The sequence below is a fragment of the Pituophis catenifer genome, unplaced genomic scaffold (assembly GCF_029215685.1).
Source record: "Pituophis catenifer annectens isolate HBS135680 unplaced genomic scaffold, rPitCat1.0.hap2 SCAF_1, whole genome shotgun sequence".
Lineage (NCBI taxonomy): Eukaryota > Metazoa > Chordata > Lepidosauria > Squamata > Colubridae > Pituophis > Pituophis catenifer.
This window is the reverse complement of record NW_027256881.1, coordinates 19,126,212-19,136,324: the sequence shown is the minus strand read 5'-3', so window position 1 is coordinate 19,136,324 and position 10,113 is coordinate 19,126,212.

The following is a 10,113-nucleotide window of genomic DNA, read 5'->3' as shown; positions in this document are numbered from 1 at the left end:
TATCTACTTCTTAGTAAAGGTGTCTGATCTTCCCCATCAAAGTCTGATTTCCACAACCATTTGCCACTGATTTGCTAGGAGGATTGTAGAAATAAACTCCCATAAATTTGATGGTTTTCTATTTCTTGTGGTTCAGACACAGAATAGTTAACTAGACCTACAGTCCAGTAGTAATCAGCACAAGTAATAAAACCTTGGAAGAATGTCTACGGAGATTCTCAGTCATGCAGGTCATGGTTGTCCCAAAGCTGCTTTTTTAAGAGGCAATTGGACTTTTTGGGTTTTCTTTCAAGACGTTTTGCTTCTCATCCAAGAAGCTTCTAAGCTGAAGAAGCTTCTTGGATGAGAAGCGAAACATCTTCAAAGAAAAACCAGAAAGTCCAGTTGCCTTTTGAAAAAGCACCTTTGGGAAAACCTTGCAAGGAAAATCAAATCCCAAGAACCCATTCAGGAATTTGGATGTCTTCCTTTGCATGAGTTTTGATATAAGGACTATTTTGTCTTGTACTTCAGGGATTTCTGTTTTCTTCTTTGAAGCTAGTTGAAACAACGTTCCTGCCTGTCCCCTACCCAACCTCAGCTGGTAGAATCTGAATTTATCTAATGAATTTGGAGAGCATGCTAGGGTACATAAAGCTAGTTGCAGAATAGATTTTGTTTTATTTCATGGATTGAGATCCATAGATCAAATATTGCAGTTCTCAAGAGTAAAGCGACAAATAGCATATTTAATCTACTCAACAGCGAATCAGTTCTAGCACAAAAAGATAAATCTTCCCTTGACTTCTGTGCTACATATCTAGGCTTTGCTGGCTTCTAGTGATCAACTGGATTTTTGCAACCCGGATGTGATAAAACTACTTAAATCAGGCTCCACTCCTGGTAATTTAATGTGTATATTTGTGTTGCTTTCTTGGCAACAGTAGTAGTCTCCCATTGTTTTCTTCCAACATGGTTTTTGATTTCACAATCTTGCTGTAGCTCTGGGACTCCCTGTAATTTTCCATCCGCATCCTGTATTAACACGCCATGCCCCAAAATACTAACTAGCATGTAGTTAATTGGCTGGACCTGTGGGTGAGAGGCTGGCGGTTTCAATCTTTCTTGTCTAGAAGCCCACTGAATCTACAGGATATGGCTTGACTTCTTGCCCTGGTGCAGCAGTTTGGTAATTACTGCTACTATCTAGCATCTTCCCTCTAATTCTAGTTTGAGAAAAAGAAGACTTACACAACCTTTAGTGTCTTTGTAGCAAATAAAAGGTTAAAAAAATGGAAATAAAGAATATATATAATGAACCTGCCAGCGTGAAGACCTCCTTTAACCCTTTCCCCCATTGGGAGATCTCAGAAGTGATAAAATCAAACTTTATTTTTAAAAATAAAGTCACCTGAAAGAAAAGATCTATGAAAACTCAAATTACACAAAGGCATGCAATGTTCATGGCAGACCACTAGATGGTGATAATCTACTCTAGGGATCATTGGCAAAAGATCCCCTTTGTTATACAGTATATTACCAGTACTTCCAAATAAATTAATCAAGAAGTAAAAATAAAAAGTGAATAGAACTAGGAATTAGAATATATTTTCTAGGATACTCAGACAAAAGAAATTGAAATTGAAAACATATAATTAGAGCAGTCATTGCTTTCTTACAAATATCAGGAACCAGTATCATTTACTGGTGTCAGGGGGGCTAGTTCCTATATTGGGGAGGGCGTTTCCATCGGCATTGTGGGTGGGAGGGGCAGATATGGCGGGAGCAGGGGGCCACATCGTGTTAGGGGAGGACGCACTCGCTACTTGTGAGCGATTGCGTGCTCCGGCCCCCAATGCTCTTCTTGCTCCCTGGGTTGTTCAGATCCTCAGGCCCTGGGCCTCCGGTTGATGTGCAATGCCAGGTCCGTGGTAAATAAAGCCCCCCTCATTTGTGATCTGGTTCAGGAGGGGTGTGTAGACCTGGTAGGTATTACGGAGACCTGATTGGGCCAGGAGGGGGGGTCCCCCTCGTTGAGATGTGCCCACCGGGTTTCTATGCATTCCATCAGCCAAGGTCCCAGGGGAGGGGAGGGGGGGTGGCGGTTCTTGTAAAGGAAGGTCTCGCTCCAAGGGAGGCCACTGTACCTCAGATAGCCAGATGTGAGTCTCCTGGTGAAGTGGGGACAAGGGAGGCAGATGGGCTTGCTGATTACGTACCTGGCTCCCTGCCACGTGTCGGCTGCCCTGCACGAGCTACTCAACGTGATTGCCGAGGTGGCGGTGGAGACCCCCAGGCTTATGGTCATGGGGGACTTCAGCCTGCCATCTGTCAGCGAAGTCTCTGAGGCAGCCCGGGAGTTCATGGCTTCCATGACGGCCATGGACCTGACCCAATTAATTCATGGACCCACTCACACGGGAAGACACACTGTGGACTTGATTTTTGTCTCTGGGCAGTGGATGAATGATCTTGAGATAGGGGCGGTAGCGATTGAGCCCTTGTCATGGTCGGATCATTCCTTCCTTAGGCTTGACTTTCTAACCACCACACCCCGCCGCAGGGAGGCGGAACAGACCAGATGGTTCCACCCCAGGCACCTGATGGATCCTGATAGGTTCCAAATGGAGCTTGGGCCATTTCCTGAGGCTCTGACTCATGACTTGGCTGAAGAGCTGGTGGCCGCCTGGGATAGAGCGGCCGCTGACGCTTTGGACCGAGTTGTGCCTTTGCGGCCTCTGACCCGTCGCCGAGTTTACCTGGCTCCTTGGTTCTCCAAGGAGCTGAGGGAGATGAAGTGCCGTAAAAGAGGCCTAGAGAGCAGTTGGAGGTCTAGTCGCTCCGAATCCGATCGAACACGGGTAAGGTCTCATATTAAGACCTACCTAGTAGCGATAAAAGCGGCAAAATCTAACTATTTTTCCGCTCTTATCGCATCGGCAGATAACTGCCCGGCCGCCCTGTTTAGAGTGACCCATTCCCTCCTCCACCCGGGAGCACGGGAGGATCCCTTGCAGGGTCGCGCTGAGGATTTTGTTCAGTATCTGCACGATAAAATCACTCAGATTCGGGAAGGCTTGGTCTCTGACTGGGTAGGTATAGACGGGATGATGGAGGCCGGTCTTGAGAATGTCATTTGGGAGGAGTTTGACCCTGTTGCTCCCGAGGACGTGGACAGGATACTGGGGCGGCTGAACGCAACCACATGTTTATTGGACCCGTGTCTCTCCTGGTTGGTGCTGGCCTCCCGGGAGGTTATGCAAGGCTGGCTCCAGGGGATTATCAACGCTTCCTTGAGTGAGGGTGTCTTGCCATCCGCCTTGAAAGAGGCGATGGTGAGGCCCCTCCTCAAGAAACCTGCTCTGGATCTGGCTGTTTTGGCTAACTACCGTCCGGTCTCCAACCTTCCCTTCGTGGCGAAGGTTGTTGAAAGTGTGGTGGCGTGACAGCTTCCTGGGTGCCTGGATGAAGCTGTCTATCTGGATCCGCTCCAGTCCAGCTTCAGGCCTGGGCACAGCACAGAAACGGCATTGGTCGCGTTGGTGGATGATCTCTGGAGGGCTCGGGATAGGGGTTGTTCCTCTGTCCTGGTCCTGTTAGATCTCTCAGCGGCTTTTGATACCATCGACCATGGTATCATGCTGCGCCAGTTGGAGAGGTTGGGAGGTGGGGGGCACCATTCTGTGGTGGTTCTCCTCCTATCTCTCCGACCGGATGCAGTCGGTGTTGGCAGGGGGGCAGAGGTCGACCCCGAGGCGCCTTGTTTGTGGGGTGCCGCAGGGGTCGGTCCTCTCGCCCCTTCTGTTCAACATGTGAAGCCGCTGGGCGAGATCATCCGTGGCTTTGGGGGGGAGTTCCATCAGTACGCTGACGATACTCAGCTGTACATCTCCACCCCAGGCCATCCCAATGATGCCCTTGAAGTAATGTCCCGGTGCCTGGAGGCCGTGCAGATCTGGATGGGAAGTAACAGGCCTTACAAGGTAACTCAACCCTTCCAAGACCGAGTGGCTGTGGCTTCCAGCGTCCCGATATAGCCAGCTGGTGCCATCACTGGCTATTGGGAGCGAGTTATTGGCCCCCACGGAGAGGGCTCACAACTTGGGCGTCCTCCTGGATGCACAGCTGTCTTTAGAAGAGCATATGACGGCCGTGGCCAGGGGGGCTTTTCATCAGGTTCGCCTGATCCACCAGTTGCGTCCCTTTCTGGATCGGGACTCCTTACACACAGTCACTCAGGCACTCGTCACTTCCCACCTGGACTACTGCAATGCTCTCTACATGGGACTCCCCTTGAGGAGCACCCAGAGGCTCCAACTGGTGCAGAATGCGGCCGCGCGGGGGATTATGGGAGCGAGGGGGCGCTCCCATGTGACGCCTCTCCTGCGTGAGCTGCATTGGCTTCCGGTGGTCTTCCGGGTGCGCTTCAAGGTATTGGTTACCACCTTTAAAGCGCTCCATGGCATAGGGCCTGGGTATTTGCGGGACCGTCTTCTGCCGCCGATAGCCTTCCACTGGCCAGTACGCTCCCACAGAAAGGGACTCCTCAGGGTGCCGTCAGCCAGGCATTGTCGGCTGGCAACCCCCAGGGGGAGGGCCTTCTCTGTGGCAGCACCTGCCCTCTGGAACGATTTGCCCCCAGAGATACGCATGATACCAGATCTCCGGGCTTTTTGCCATGCCCTAAAAACTTTTCTTTTCCACCAAGCAGGGCTGGCGTAACACCCCCCCCCCTTTTTGAGATGTTAGATTTTTAATTGTCTATGGGTTTTAGTTGGGATGTTTTAAATTTTGGGCCAAAGTTGTGTAATTCTTTTTAAAAAATTTAAATTTTGTATTGGAATGTTTTTATTTTTGGCGCTGCCCTGAATCCAGCAGAAGGGCGGTATACAAATTTAATAAAAATAAAATAAAAATAAATTTATAGTATACCTATGTTAATAAAAAGCAATTCTGTCTGAAGAGCCTACCAAATGTGAGTTAGACAATGCAGTGACACTAAAGGTCCTTTACCACTATATCTGTCCCCAAAGTATGCTGATAATGCATTCCCACTTGTAACGGGTCTTTGTGGCTGGGAGACTGGCGCTTGCTGTCCAGCTGATACTCTACCTATTTCCTCCACTCCATCTTCTTTGATCTTTCTAGGTAACCATGAATTTTCCTTGCCAATCAAGACAGGCACTGCTTTCCTTTGTCAAGCCCAGGCAGATCTACATTCAGGCAAAGCTTGATAGTGGCTGAGATATACTGACTTCCATACTTAGGATTAACTAGACTCTCCTGTACTGTAATTGTGTATTCCTATCCATTTTTTAAAACAAATCCTAAGATTTTCTATTCATTCTTACATGCGAGAGGAAAAAGTCCTCACTAAGATGCCATTGCCTTTTTCCTTTGGACTGGCAAACCCCTTCAAGTCTAGAATTAAGCGGCAAACATGGAGTTAGCTGCGGCTATCAATATGGCTTCCTATTTTTGTTTTTGCTCTTCAGTTGAAAAAGTGAAGGTTTGGTGTTGCATCACCCGATCATTTCCTATCTGAGTGCTTCTGACATGTGTCCAGGCATGTTCCCTGACCCTGAAAGTCAGCTGTTTATTTTGTCTGTCAAACAGTGGATTTTTTTCATGGAAGCCCTTGAACTTTCTGACCGGCCAGTGGCATCCATCCAGCTTCACCAATCAGTGACTTAATAGCCTACACTGGCCAACAAAAGTGTGCCAATTGCCATGCAATCCTTTTGTCGAAAGTGTTAAAAGTTTGGGTAGAAGATATGTGCGTATGTGGCCTGCATTCACATGTTGTGTTACTGTTTTTTGTAAAATACGGCTAAACATGCTGTGTGAACCAAGCTGCTATATAGCATAAAATTAGTACTCATCTTATGACCATTTGAAGTTACGATGGACCTTCCTGGGGGTACTTACGACCAAGAGTTGAAATTCTAATGGTTGGGACTCCCTGGCAGTTGCATGCCCGCAATTCAGATGCTCAGCAACCAGGCCAAATTTATAGCCATTTGTTTGCTGCATCTCTTGGAATAGTCTTGGAATACAGAACATGGCTGTGCAACCATACAGTCTTCAAAGCAGGGAAGTTTTTAATCAGAATATCTCTTACAAAACAATAAACAAAATCTCTGGGTATAAAGCAAGCACATTAGAAAAAGGCAAACGGAAAGGCCAGTACACTTATCAAATTTCATCAAATTTCAAAAATAAAGTCAGTCCAACTAAACCTAAACATATGATTACTTATTTCTATATTTATGTATGAAATTTTTATGCTGTCCATTTCCCCTGAAACACAGATGAGCATCACTTCCTATAGTTGGCAACCACTAGCAGAGTAAACTCTGCAGGAATTCCTTTCCTTTTTCCTTTCCACCTCTGTGGTTACTCTGGGTGACTCTACTTGCCCAAGTAAATTCCCAAGCCCTTGAACATGCAAGAGTTCCTTCCAGCAAAGATATCTTTATAGGGAGCATATGTGGCTCCTGCTTGAATGTTGTTATACAAGGGCCTCCTTGCTCTTTCCACAAATTTTGTCACATTTATTACAAAGCTGTATCTCTGGCTAGCACCATTTGATCAAATCAAGAAAACGTAATTCCAATGTCACAAGGCCAGCCAGCAAGGAGAAAATACCTAACAGCTGGTGCCATACAAAGACATAGGTTGCATTCATGTGAACTTCTGCAACCCACTTTCTTTCATCATGGAATACATTGATACACAGCATGTTAAGATATAGAAAAGTGAGCATGCAAAGTTTAGCATGTTATACAGATGCATCCGCTTCGTCCTTAACTAATCTGCTTAAGAATGTTCTAGGAACCCAACTGGAGGCCTTAGGTTAGAAAGCAATTAAGAGAGAGCCTGTAAACTTGACCATATTTTATAAAACCTGGCATTGTCCTCATGTAAAGTTTGATGAATAATGTAGAAGTGTATTATGAGTTTGGCAAAACAATTCTCAGAAAATCATGTGGTATATCAGCAGCCAGCCAGACACATGTCCTTGGACTGTCTTTTGAGGCCAAATCCTGTTTTATATTGGAAGAAGTGACATAGAGGATTTCAAGTGAAACTTCTACAATAAGCTGAAATTCTCTTTCCAGATATCTGAGCTCATCTTTTGAGCTCATCAGAGTATCTGAGCTCACCTTTCAGGGCAATTTAGAGGAGGAGGAGGAGGAAGAGGAGGAGGAGGAGGAGGAGGAGGAGGAGGAGGATGTAACTAAATAACTATATTTTGATAGTCCTTTCTCTTAACCCATTCATTCAATTTACAAAGTTGAAAGCAAAGCATTTCATAGGGCTAACAACTATATTATTAAACAAAGATTTGTGCAACAGTATTTATGGACTACAGTCTGCAAATTTGTTACATATTATTGCATTTTCTTTCTGTCTTTCACTTCTATTAGGCTAGAGATTCTCCACTGTCTATGCCAGAGTTTCTCAACCTTGGCAACTTGAAGATGTATGGACTGGCTGGGAATCTTGGGAGATGAAGTCCTCACATCTTCAAGCTGCAAGAAACACTGGCCTATGTTGTCTGTGCTGTAATGGCATTAGAGGTCAGATATCTATATTATTTAGAAACACTGGACATAATAACTGTTACTCTAATCCAGCACAGTTTTTATGTTCTGCTTTCTCTCTCTTTTTTTTTTTTCTGCTGAGCAGTTATGGATGACCTGAAATTCTGAAATTATAGTGTTGTTGTCTAAAGGGAAAGAGAAACATGCCCCTTCTCAGCCAGTGCTGCATTATCTATTGTGCAGGATTGCATTCTGTTCAGGGCCTGCAAAACTCCCGGAATCCAGAAGTTCCAGAAATTTTCATCTATCCCTGTTCTCAGCAGTGATTATGAAGGAAAAGCTTTGAGGATATATTTTCCTAGATTGAATCCCAACATTTATAATGATGAGCCTTAATCCAGGGATGAAATGCTCCTGGTTCGGACCGGATTGCCCTATCCGGTAGCGATGGAGGCAGGTGGTTCGGAGAACCGGTAGCAAAAATCCCTGCCCCACCTCCCACCCCCCCATTGCCCAGCTGAGCCACACAATCATCAGAGTCTTTTTTTTTATTTTTAAAAGCATTTTTTCTACAACCTCTTTGGCCGAAAAAATGCTTTTAAAAGTAAAAAAAAAAGCCTCTGATGATCACGCAGCTCAGCTGGGATCATCAGAGGTTTTTAAAAGTATTTTTTCTACAACCTCTTCAGCCAAAGAGGTTATAGAAAAAATGTTTTTAAAAGAAAAAAAAAGCCTCTGCCGATCAGGCAAGTTAGCTGGGATCGTCAGAGGCTTTAAAAAAAAAAAGCCTCTGCCGATCAGGCAAGTCAGCTGGGATCGTCAGAGGCTTTAAGAGGTTGTAGAAAAAATGTTTTTAAAAGTAAAAAAAAAAAAAAAAGTTGGCCAGGCCCACTCAGTTATATTACACCCCCCCCCCCCCCTCAAGCCATGCTCACAGAACCGGTAGTAACAAATTTTACATTTCACCACTGGTTGGATATGAAATTCTACCACTGTAAAAGAAATATGAGAAAAAAAGCAGGGGTAGGGGGTGGGGTGAGGTTTCTTTTTGTAATGTCTCCAAGAGAAATCCTGCCATGGGTCAAGCTCTTCAACTCCCAGCGTAATACCACAATTGTTCCTGCCTGAAGATTAAGAAGGAAAGCTGCTTGGCAGTATTTTCCTACCGGAATTGCTGCAGATTTCTGTTGGACTTTTATAGAGCAGAAGTGTCTGAGGAAAGCCTTGTGCTGGTACAGGCTGAGCTTTGGGGTAGGTATTATTGTTGAAAAATATTGTCTGGGTTCAGACTTCACACTAAGCTATAATGGAGTTGGCCTGATTTTGGTTCAGCATGGAATTTGAATCCAGAAATTTGCTATGATTGCTGGGTGGAAAGTGTGAACCCAGACAATTGTGGCATGTTCAATAAATCAAATTTAACTTGTGGCTTGGCATAATTTGTGAACTCAGCCAATGCAAGTTTGGGAATATGGGCGGGATGGGCTGTCAGGAAAGGGGAGCTGGATAGTTTGGTAATCTGCATACCATTTCCCTTGCAGTTCTCCACTTCTGATCTCTTAAATCCATTCTTGGCTTGGGATATGCATCTAATGTTGTATTCTGAAGTCACCTCTTTTGTGGTTTGATTGAACCGTGGTCTGTTGAATAAGCCACATTTGCAGGATTATATAACATGCAGAATTAGAAACAGGTACTGTAAATCACACTGTGGTTAATGTGTGAATCCTGTCATTGGCTTATATTGAAGTGTAACATATGGCAGTTGTGAGCCACTATATTATATTTCACTGAACCTCAGACAGACTGAGAATGTTATCTCTGAAAGTTACATGGACTTCTGCAAATCAGGGTTGGCCTCAAAGCTGCAGGAGACACGAGGCTGGAAACATATTCCTTGTTTCAATACTGCTTTAAATGGCTTGACTTCAGTTATTTTGATTTTAAATGTTTGCCGAAGAACTGGTGATATTCCTGATGATTCTCTTATACTTATCAAATGACACCTGAAAAATTAAGATTGAAGCAGGATATACATTTTGAATTTCAATCTCTTGTTTTACAGTTCCATTTTTATTCCCTTTATCTTCTCTTCCCTTTCATTTTGATGCTGCCTTCTTCACATCATAGTTTGCTGCTTCTTTGATGAACAAAATTTATCTTTCTTCTCTTGTTCCATTCTTAACTTTTTCCCAATCCCCTTTCCCTCATGTCTGAATCCCCAGACTATTTTTCTAAGTGGATTATGGGTACTAGTTATGAGATACCTCATTTATTGAAACCCTCGTTTTACCATCCAATTATATCATTTCTGCCATTTTTGTCCTTTTTTTTATTTTAATGTTTTCTTTTTATTGCTGTTTCCTTATTTTTAAATATTTTTAACAATTTATAAACTGCTTACAGTTTTTGGGAGCCTGGTGACATATTGTTATCATTATTTTCCCATCTTCAATGGCAAATAAAGCTTTGCTATGATTTTTATACAGGTGCAATTTCCTCATAATCTGAATTATGGGTGTTCAGAGGAAAATGATAGTAGTGATGGCTATGCCCTTCTGCAGAGCCATAAATGAACAGTCCAGAA